Source organism: Balaenoptera ricei, chromosome 20, assembly GCF_028023285.1.
Source record: "Balaenoptera ricei isolate mBalRic1 chromosome 20, mBalRic1.hap2, whole genome shotgun sequence".
Classification (NCBI taxonomy): Eukaryota; Metazoa; Chordata; class Mammalia; order Artiodactyla; family Balaenopteridae; genus Balaenoptera; species Balaenoptera ricei.
In genome coordinates, this window is record NC_082658.1 from 22,347,344 (window position 1) to 22,359,288 (window position 11,945).

The following is an 11,945-nucleotide window of genomic DNA, read 5'->3' on the forward strand; positions in this document are numbered from 1 at the left end:
ATTTCCCTGCAAGCAATGTTTTTGCTACATCTTACAAATTTTGATAAGTTGTATTTTTGTTTTCATTTATTTCAAAATATTTTAAAATTTCTCTTGAAATTTCTTCTTTGACCCATGTGTTATTTAGAAGTGTGCTGCTTTATCTCCAGGTATTTTGGGATTTTCAAGCTATCTTTCTGTTGTTGACTTTTACTTTAATTCCATTGTGTTCTGAGGGTAGACATTGTATGATTTTGGGTTTTTTTTAATTATAAAATTATTTATTTATTTATTTGTTTATTTTTGGCTGCATTGGGCCTTCGTTGCTGTGCGAGGGCTTTTTCTAATTGTGGCGAGTGGGCGCTACTCTTTGTTGTGGTGTGCAGGCTTCTCTTGTTGCGGAGCATGGGCTCTAGGCGTGCAGGCTTCAGTAGTTGTGGCACACGGGCTCAGTAGTTGTGGCTCAAGGGCTCTAGAGCGCAGGCTTGGTAGTTGTGGCGCATGGGCTTAGTTGCTCCACGGCATGTGGGATCTTCCCGGACCAGGGGAGATCTTCCCATGTCCCCTGCATTGGCAGGCGGATTCTTAACCACTGAGCCACCAGGGAAGCCCCACTGTATGATTTCTAATCCTCTAAATTTGTTAAAGTGTGCTTTATGGCCCAGAATGTGGTATATCTTGGTAACTGTTCCACGTGTGTTTGAGAAGAATGTGTTGTTGGATGAGTAGTCTATAGATGTTAATCATTTACAGTTTATTCACAGTGCTGTCGAGTTCAACCATGTTCTTACTGATTTTCTGCCTGCTGGATCTGTCCATTTCTGATAGAGAGGTGTTAAAGTCTCCACTGTATGGGACTTCCCTGGTGGCGCAGTGGTTAAGATTCCGTGCTCCTAGTGCAGGGGGCCTGGGTTTGATCCCTGGTCAGAGAATTAGATCCCACATGCATGCCACAACTAAGAGTTTGCATGCCACAACTAAGGAGGCTGCGTGCTGCAACTAAGGAGCTCTCGAGCCTCAACTAAGGAGCCCATGTGCAGCAACTAAGCAACCAGCGAGCCACAACTAAGACCTGGCACAACCAAAAAAAAAGTCTCCTACTGTAATAGTGGAATCATCTATTTCTCCCTGCAGATCTATCAGTTTTTGCCTCATGTACTTTGACACTCTGTTGCTAGGCCCATACACATTAAGGATTGTTATGTCTTCTTGGAGTATTGACCTCTTCATCATTAAATAATGCCCTTTTTATCTCTGATTACTTTTCTTGCTCTGAAGTTGCCTTTGTCTGAAATTAATATATCTACCCCCACTTTTTTTGTGGGGGGCGCGTACTGCGTAGCTTGTGGAATCTCAGTTCCCCGACCAGGGATTGAACCCAGGGTACAGCAGTGAAAGCACTGAATCCTAACCACTAGACATCCAAGGAACTCCCTCCACTTTCTTTTGATTAGTGTTAGCATGGTATATCTTTCTCCATCCCTTTGCTGTGAATCTATATTTGTACTTATATTTAAAGTGGGTTTCTTGTAGATAATATATATTTGGGTCTTGTTTTTTGATCCACTCTGACTATCTTTGTCTTTTAATTGGTGTATTCATTTATTTGGCTGTGCCGGGTCTTATTTGCGGCACTGCAGCACGTGGGATCTTCATTGCAGCATGCGGGATCTTTTAGTTGCGGCATTGGGAATGCTGAGTCTTAGCCACTGGACCACCAGGGAAGTCCTTTAATTGGTGTATTTAGACCATAGATGTTTTAGGTGATTATTGATATAGTTGCATTCATACCTACCATATTTGTTACTGTTTTCTATTTGTTGTCCTTGTTCTTTGTTCCTAATATTTTCTTCCATACTTTTTCTGCCTTTTGTGGTTTTAAGTATTTTATGTGAATTCATTTTCTCTCCTTTCTTAGCATCTCATTATACTTTTCCACCCCCACGTTTTTTAGTGGTTGCCCTACAGTTTGCAATACATATTTACAACTAATCCAAGTCCACTTTCAAATAACACTATACCACTTCATGGGTTGTGCAAGTACTTTATAATAACAAAGTATTCCTAATTCCTCCCTCCTGCCTCCTGTCCCTTGTATCATTTCAATCATTCATTTCACTGATACATAGGCATACATACATAGATATAAAAGCATATACAGTCAAATACATTGTTGCGATTATTATTTTGAACAAACTGTTATCAGTTAGATCATTTAAGAATGAGAAAAATAAATGTTTTACTTTTACATTCACTTATTTCTTCTCCAGTACTCTTCCTTTCTTTATATAGATCTGAGTTTCTCACCTACCATTTTCCTGCTCTCTGTCGAACTTCTTTTAACACTTCTTACAAGGTAGGTCTACTAACAACAGATTCCCTCCATTTTTGTTTGTCTGAGAAAGTCTTTATTTCTTCTTCACTTTTAAAGGATAATTTTGCAGGAGACAGAATTCTAGGTTGGTGTTTTTTCCCTCTCAAAACTTTAAATACTTCACTTCCTCTCTTCTTGCTTGCATAGATTCTGAGAAGTCGAATCTAATTCTTATCTTTGTTCCTCTGTAGAAGAGTTTATTCCCTCTGGCTTCTTTCAAGAGTTTTTTCTTTAGCTTTAATTTTCTGAAGTTTGAATATGATATACCTATTCCTATTGCAGGGTTCTTGTGTGTGTGTGTGTGTGTGTGTGTGTGTGTGTGTGTGTGTTGTCGTTGGTTTTGTTTTTTGACATTTATACTGCTTGGTGTTCTATGAGTTTCCTGGATCTGTTGCCTGACATTAATTAATTTGGGGAAATTCTCAGTCATTATTGCTTCAAATATTGTTTCTGTTTCCTTCCTTCCTTCTTTCTTTCTTTCTTTCTTTCTCTCTTTCTTTCTTTCTTTCTTTCTTCCTTCCTTCCTTCCTTCCTTCCTTCCTTCCTTCCTTCCTTTCTCTCTCTCTCTCTCTTCCTTTCTTTCTTCCTTCTCCTTTTGATATTCTCATTATGTGTATGTTGCAACTTTTGTAGTTACACTGAATTCTTGGATATCCTGTTCTGTTTTTTCTCTCTCTTTCACTCACTATTCTCTTTGCTTTTCAGTTTTGGAAATTTCTATTGTCACATCCTCAAGCTCAGAGATTTTTCCTCAGCTCTGTCCAATCTACTAATGAGCCCATCAAAGGCATTCTATATTTCTGTTACAGTGTTTTTGATCTCTAGCATTTCTTTTTTATTCTTTCTTAGAATTTCCATCTCTCTGCTTACATTATCCATCTGTTCTGGCATGACACCTATTTTTTCTATTAAATCCCTCAGCATATTAATTATAATTTAAAAAAACCTAATCTGTTAATTCTAACATTCATGCCATATCTGACTCTGGTTCTGATGTTTGTTCTGTCTCTTCAAACTGTGTTTTTTGCCTTTTAGTACGCCTTGTAGTGATTTGTTGAAAGGCAGATATGAAGTACTGGGTAAAAGGAACTATGGTAAATAGACCTTTAGTAATGTGATGGGAAGGTGGAAAAGCATTCTATAGGTCTATGATTAGGTCTCAGTCTTTTGGTGAGCCTATCCCCCTAGACTGTGAACTTCACCAGTACCTCTCAGGTTTTTCTCCCCTTAGGTGGGACAGGATGACTACAGGGGGCTGGAATTGTTCAATTCTCAGTTAGATTAGTCTCATATAAAACCCCAGCAGGTTGGGCTCTGGTAAAATAGTTTCTCCGGAGGGCAAGCCTTGTTAAGAAGAAAGGAATGCTCTAGCATATTTCAAAATGGTTCCTTTCCCCTCTCCCTGTCAGAAGCATGAGGGGATTTTTCTCTGATATTCACTGTGAGGACCTGGTAGAGCCCCTGGTATAAAACTCACAAGGGACTTCTGGATATAAAACTCACAAGGGACTTCCCTGGTGGTCCAGTGGGTAATGCAGTGGTCCAATGCAGTGGTCCAATGCAGGGGGCCTGGGTTGCATCCCTGGTTGGGGAGCTAGATCCCGCATGCATGCCACAACTAAGAGTCCGCATGCCGCAACTAAGAGGCCGCATGCCGCAATGAAGACCCAGCACAGCCAAAAAGAAATAAAATAAATAATAAATAAATAAATAAATATTTTTAAAAACTCACAAAAGTTTGGGATCCCATTGTGACTGGGTCCCCTTGGAGTTTTTAACTCTCAGACATGTCCACACTAAGCCTCTAGCAATTTGTCAATTACAGTTCAGGTTTTCGTTCCAGCACTGGTTCCAGTGGCGGTTTCTGCTCAGGTAAATTGTGATTCTCTGTATCTGCTTGTGTGTCCCTCCAATGGGGGGGGGGGGGCGGCGGGCACACACTGGTTTGCCTTGTGACCTCATTTCTCTGTCAGATCTAAGAATTGTTGATTTTTTAGTTTGTTCAGCTTTTTACCTGCTTTTAAAACAGAACGAAGGGGGCTTCCCTGGAGGCACAGTGGTTAAGAAACCGCCTGCCAATGCAGGGGACACGGGTTTGATCCCTGGTCCGGGAAGACCCCACACGCTGCAGAGCAACTAAGCCCGCAAGCCACAACTACCGGAGCCCGCGCTCTGCAACAAGAGAAGCCACTGCAACGAGAAGACCCCGCAGCGAAGAGTAGCCCCCGCTCACCGCGGGCAGCAACGAAGACCCAACACAGCCCAAAAAAAAAAAAAAAACAACCAGAATGAAGATATCTAGGCTTCTTATATGCTGGACCAAAACCCAGAAGTTCTCTATTTCTTTTCTGTTGTTCTTTTTGTTTTTGCTTTTGGTTTCCCCTTTGCTATACTATTTAATTTAATTTATTATTTTCCCAATTTTTGTGTGCTAAAATACATATAACATAAAATTTACCATCTTAACTATTTTTAAGTGTGCACTTCAGTGATATTAAGTACGTTCATAATATTGTGCTGCCGTCACTACCATCCATCTTTATAACTCTTTTCACTGTGTGAAACTGAAACTCTCTACCCATTAAACAATAACTCCTCATTCCTCCTCCCTCCAGCTTCTGGCAACAACCAATCCACTTTCAGTCTCCATGAATTTTTTTTTTTTGAAGTATAGTTGATTTACAATGTTGTGTTAGTTTCAGGTGTACAGCAAAGCGATTCAATTAGTCTTTATGTTTTTTGACTACTCAAATACCTCATATATTCTGTCTTTTTTGTGATCAGCTTATTTCACTTAGCATATTGTCCTCAAGGTTCATTCATTTTGTAGCATACGTCAGAATTTCCTTCCTTTTTTTTTTTTTTTTTTAAGATTTTTTTTGATGTGGACCATTTTTTTTTTTTTTGAAATGGACCATTTTTAAAGTCTTTATTGAATTTGTTACAATATTGCTTCTGTTTTATGTTTTGGTTTTTTGGCTGCGAGGCATGTGGGATCTTAGCTCCCCGACCAGGGATCGAGCCCTCACCCCCTGCATCGGAAGACGAAGTCTTAACCACTGGACCACCAGTGAAGTCCCAGAATTTCCTTCTTTTTTAAGGCTAAATAATATTCCGTTGTGCATGTGCATATATATATATATATATATATATTCACATACCACATTTTGCTTATCAATCTACCCATTGATGGACGCTTGAGTTGCTTCCATGTTTTTAACATGAATAATGCTGCTATAAACATGGGTGTATAAATATCTCTTCAAGATGTGGCTTTCAATTCTTTTGGGTATATATCAAGAAATGGAATTGCTGGATCATAAGGTAATTCTATTTTTCATTTTTTGAGGAACCACCATACTGTTTTCCATAACATAAGTACCATTTTACATTCCTACCAACAGTGCAAAAGGTCCAATTTTTCCACATCTTTACTAACACTTACTGTTTTCTGTTTTTCTTTTTTAATAAATTTATTTACTTTATTTATTTATTTTTGGCTGCATTGGGTCTTTGTTGCTGCGTGCGGGCTTTCTCTAGTTGGAGCGAGTGTGGGCTACTCTTCCTTGCAGTGCAGAGGCTTCTCATTGCAGTGGCTTCTCTTGTGGAGCACAGGTTCTAGGCGCGTGGGCTTCAGTAGTTGTGGCGCACGTGCTTAGTTGTTCTGCAGCACATGGGATCAGGGCTCAAACCCGTGTCCCATGCATTGGCAGGCGGATTCTTAACCACTGCGCCACGAAGGAAGTCCCTTTTTTTTTTTGTATCTATACAAGATGGTGGATGCTCACTAAATTTATTGTGGTAATCATTTCATGATGCATGTAAGTCAAATCATTGTACTGTACACTTCATCTTTGATATATGAGTTATTTAATTCTGTTACGGACATAAGTTATACTCTGTATGATTTCAGTTTTTTTACATTTGTTAAGGTTTTTTTTATGACCTAGAATATGGTCTGTTTTGGTGAGTAATGCATGTGCAGTTGAAGGGAATGTGTATTTTGCTATTGTTGCTTGGAATGTTCTACAACTGTAAACTAGGTCAAGTAAGTTGATGGTGCTCTTCAGGGGTTCTGTATCCTTAATAATTTTCTCTCTACCTGTTCTATGGATTATTGAGAGAGTAGTTGTAGTTTCCTACTGTAACTGTGGATTTATCTGTTTCTCCTTTCAGTCCCATCAGTTTTTGCTTCATGTGTTTGAAGCTCTGTTAAAAAATTATATATGCTCTATTAAAAAACTATATATGTGGAAACGAGTGTTCACATATAAATATATCTGGAGGAAAATACTCTAAGTTATTAACAATGGTTACTGGGGCGGGGGGGTATTGGAGGCTTTTATTCTCTATGTTAAATAGTTCTGTAATTTTAAGTGTTTTATAGTATACATGTATTATTTTTGAAATTTGAAAATATACAGACATGTTTTAAGGGAAAGAGAAAGATGATGGCATGCCTGCAAATGTGTCCTCCTAGCCTGGGCTATCTTGGAAAAAAGTCAGCTGGGTGCTTCTGTCCCATTCCTGCCAAGCTCCCAGACCATGGCTTCTACCTCCTGCTTCTGCTTGCTTACCAGCCCTTCCTTCCTCACTTCCTGTCATCTGGCTTTGGGCCCAGGTGCCTGGGAAAGAAACAATTTTTTGAGGTCACCATGTGGCCTGCCAACCCAGCAGGCTTTCCACCATGTGACTTGACTTTGCTGAGCAAATTTCACCCACTTTATCTTCAGATTATTTCTCAATGTTTTCCATTTTCCAGACTCTTATTCTCTCAAGATATTCCCCGTTTCTCATCACTGGGCCAGCTCTTACTTTTCCCTCAGGAATCAGAGTAAACGTCTCCAGGAATCCTTGCCAAACCTCAGCCGGCCTCTGCTCCCAGCACTCCCTGCAGAATACGCATCACTCTTGTTGAACGCCTGGCTCCCACGTGGACTGGAAGTCCTATGAGAGTTGGGGCTATGTCCACCTGCCTCTGCTGTTGACTCACCTACGTGGAAAGATTCCCAATTTGCCTCTTTGCAGCCAACCTCTCCTGTATATAGCTCCCAAGTGAATCACTTTAATCATGTCATCCCCAGTTTTAGAACCTGCAGTGACTTGCTAGTGCCTATTGAATCAAATCCAAACTCTTCCTCTTGTGTATATTTAATTACATCAACGTTAAAGATTTCTGTTCAATGAGGTGGACAAAGTTAAGAGAGAGATGACAAAATGGGAGAATATTTTTGCAAGGTCCAAAACCAACATAGACTCTTCCAGAACTCTTGCAAATCAACCTCCAAAAAGGCATCAATAGAAATATGATCCAATGATATAAAAAGACTTTATATAAGAGGAAACGTTAAAGACTAATCACCAAGTGCAGAGATGCTCAAACTCTTTGGTGATCAGACAAATGCAAATAAAACAACAGTGAGATAATACCTCAGTCGGGGTAGGAAAAATCAGACAGCTGGATAATATCAATCATATGGGAATATAGGAACCTCCTGCTCTGCGTGTGGGAGTGTGGCCTGGTGCAGACATTGCGGAGAAAAATATGGCTGTACTTAGTCAAATGAAGACAGATATATTTATACCCTATGACCTAGCAAGTCCACTCCTGGCTTCTACATTTATAACCCAGAGAGTGTCTCACTAGATCCATAAGAGGACAAGGCTGAGGATGTGCATTGCAGCATTGCTTACTGGAGGGGAGTTGGGTGCAGTCAGATGTCCCTCCCTGGGAGAGTGGAGAGGCCAAAGGTGGGGGATGCCCCCATGGAGCTCCCCACGGCAATTAAAGCAACTCAGGGTTCACAGGGCAACCTGGCTGGATCTTAAAGCCACAGTGCTGGGTGCAAAGAGGACGAACAGAGCAAGGCCTAGAACACAGTGCTGGTAATGTATAGAAATACACACACACTGTATGGTCAGGCCATTTAAGATGGCTGTTCTCTTGCTCTGTGTACATCCCCTGCCCGACCTATACACTATGCACATGACTGACCTTCCTATGTACTTGCCCCAGGCCTAGCTAGTGATAGCTTATCAAAGCGGTGGTGAGGGGCATGCCTCTCTGCTGCTTTCCCTGGTAACTAATGAGCCAACCTGATGTCAGTTCCCCCTATATGTGGCAGTCTCCCGTTCCCTTAGGGAGCGAAGACTGCCACCACGTCCTGTCTGCCGTACATGGTGAGGTGTCGCTCCAGGACCTTGCTTCACACATGTAAGCTCCCCCATCCATTAAACCATTGATGTGTCTATTGCTGACTCTGGGCTCTTTCTTCAGTCTCAAAGCTGGGCAAGCGCAGGGCTTGTAGGCCTGTGGGGTACAGCCCAACACACACATACCCCCTGAAACCAACCAAAAAGAGACATTCTGAGAAATTTGGTTATGGATTGAATATTAGGTATTTTTATTTGCTAATTTTGTTGGGTGCGACAATGGCACTGCATTTGGGTTCAAAAATGATCAGTGCTGGGGGGGACGCATAGCTGAAAAGTATAAGGGTGAAATGGCATGACGTATGATATTTACTTTCAAGTATTTAGTTCAGCAGAGGGAAAAAAGAGAAATGTATTTTAGGCAAAGATTTAAGCAAGATTTTAAGGCAAAATCTTGATAAGTTCTGCATCTGGGAGATGGGTATATGGTGGTTTGTTGTACTATTGTCTCTACTTTTGTGTATGTATTAAAATTCATAATAAAACTTAAAACAGTATCAATGATACATATTTTCAAGACTATGTTCACACAAAAAGATACACATTAAACATGTGAGAGTGACCGCCTATGGAGGGGAAAGAAAATAGGAGGGAATAGAAAATGAGGACAAAGGGGAAGGAAGGACAGAAGGAAGGAAATAAGAATGGTCAACGAAAATCCACTCTGGACTCAGGAGGATGATTAACTTAACCCTTTGCACCTAAAGTCCAAAAGAAGGAGGAAAGAAATTGATATCCCCTATACCTCTACCACCGTGGCATTTTAATTTTTTCCATCTAAGCCTCTAACCTTCATTCCTGTGCCCACCGTACTTTTCCACAAGGCTGTCACCATGACAGTCACATCACTGCATGCTTCCCTTAGGAATAGGAATGCACTTTTTCTTTTAAAATTAATTAATTAATTAATTTATTTATTTTTAAATTTTTTGGGGGGCTGTGTTGGGTCTCGTTGCTGCGCAAGGGCTTTCTTTTTCTAGTTGCGGCAAGCAGGGGCTACTCTTCACTGTGGTGCCCAGACTTCTCAATGCGGTGGCTTCTCTTGTTGTGGAGCACGGGCTCTAGGCGTGCAGGCTTCAGTAGTTGTGGCACACAGGCTCAGTAGTTGTGGCGCACGGACTTAGTTGCTCTGTGGCATCTGGGATCTTCCCGGACCAGGGATCAAACCCGTGTCCCCTGCATTGGCAGGTGGATTCTTAACCACTGCGCCGCCAGGGAAATCCTAGGAATGCACTTTTGCTTACTCAGTGCCAGCATTGGGCTAGGACCCACTGGTGTGTGATCTCAATTCATCCTCTCAGTAACATTATGAGGTAAGTACCGTGTCCTGATCTCCATTTTACAGATGCAGAAAACTGAGCTCATGAATGTGGTTCTTAGCTGGAATTTCAACTATCTTGGCCTCAGATGCCCAGGATCACGTGACTGCACCAAGATGATCCAATCACTTCTTCATCATCATCGTTATTTTTAGGGCCTGGCTAATGGTCCATTATATTGATGTCGGGTAATTCACTGTAATTTACTAACCGCTCTCCTATTGCTGAGTATTTGGACTCTTTCTAGCTTTTTGCTTTCATAGACAGTCCTGCAAAGAATAGTTTCAGGTATAGAGATTTTCGATTCTGTTGAATTATTCCCTTAAAAGGAGTGGGTTAGGGTTAGGTAACTTTGTGTTCACACAAAAGGGTGTACCTCATTATGGCCGTTAATTCACGTTGAGGTAGTTTTCCTGAGAGGAAATGTGGACGTGGGGGGCAGGGCATCTGCGAGGAGAGTGGGCAGGAAATGTCGGGAGAGTGAGGTCTCGGGCCAGGCAGGAAGCTGGATCCTGATTGATTTTTGTGGTCTTCACATTTCCTTAATGCCTTCCCTGCTGGCTTAGGGTGTCCCTCTGTCAAGCCCTGGGGACTGGGACAACTCTGTGGGACATGAAGCTGCTGTGTGTGGCAGGTGAGTGGCTGAGACTACTATCCTGGGGCCATGGGAGCTCTCTGGCCCTTTGGCGGCCGCCCTGGCCAGCCTGGGAGGGGTCAGCTGGGGATAGGCAGCATGTAAATATAGATCCAAGGAAGGAAGCCAGGCGGCCCAACCCTGCACTGACCTCTCTTTGGAAGGTTGGGGTGGTTTGGGGTGGTGAGGGATGATGTCCTGACACCTTCCTCACCAGGGGTGGGTGACACCTGGCCCAGGAGTCCCTTAGAGTTTCTGGAAGTGGCTGGGGGTGGGAGTGGGGGGCAGGGCCTCCAAGAGCATCACAGTGGGGGCTGGTGGAAAGCTGGTCAAGAGATGCTGTTCCTGTGTGACCAATGGCAAATCGCATTTTCTCTCTGGCAATTTCTGTTAGAGGTGCTGCCCAGCCTGATGTGTCCAGGCTAAGGGGCTAACTGGTCCTAAGGGATGTGGGGTTCACTGTGCAAGGGGCAGGGGGCGCCCCCCTCCCCACCTCCATGGGTCTTGCTTATTTTGGAGAGGAGGGATGTCCGGGGCATAAACTTGTCTTCCCTTGCTCTCCCACCCCCTCACTGGTTGCTGGCCCTCTCCACCCTAGGGCTCTGGGCCACCAGCCCTGCCTCTCCCCCAACTCTAGTGCCACTCCCCGCCCCCAGCCTGGCCCTTCTTGCCCCCTAGGGCCGCAGCCCTGCACCAGCTCCACACCATACGTTCCTTCTCCACCTGGTCCAGCCCAGACCCCTTGGACCCCCGACCCTGGGAAGGGAATTCCAGCATGGCATTCACTCCACCACAGATGCATTTATTAGTAAAACCTATTCCCAAGCATCAAGGGGAAGGGTGCTAGCAGGGTGAGTGACTTTTTCCACTTGGCAGCGTTCAAGGAGCAGAGGGTAGGAAGGGGCAGGAACATCCCAGTCAGAATAACAACACCAGCAGCTAACTTTATTGAACTCTTCTGAAGGGGTCTGAGGCCAGGCGCTGTGCTAAGCAATCACTTTATGGACAATGTCTCCTTTAATCCTTATAACAAACCTACGAAGTAGGTACCATTATCGTCCCCATTTTACAGATGAGGAAACTGAGGCATAGAACAGTGAAGTGGTGGGAAGCAGCTGTGAGCCTTCAGGAGGTACCTGAGAGCTCTCTCTCAGCCTCCTTTTTTTCTGTCACACCCTGATTCCCAGTTTCAACCATCTCTCACCACTTCCAGTTCTTTCAACTCTTTTTATATTTTTCTTTTGTAAAAAAATAGATTTTGCCCATATTCTGCAGCTCCCACTGTCTCCTACCCCAATTGGTCGAATCTGGGTTCTCCCCAAGATTTGGTTCAAGTGGAGTTGAGGACAGTGTGTCTCTAATTGGGGCTCGCGTGCGCGAGTGTGCCTGCGTGTAGCTGAAGTACAATGAAAGCTCTGAGGATACA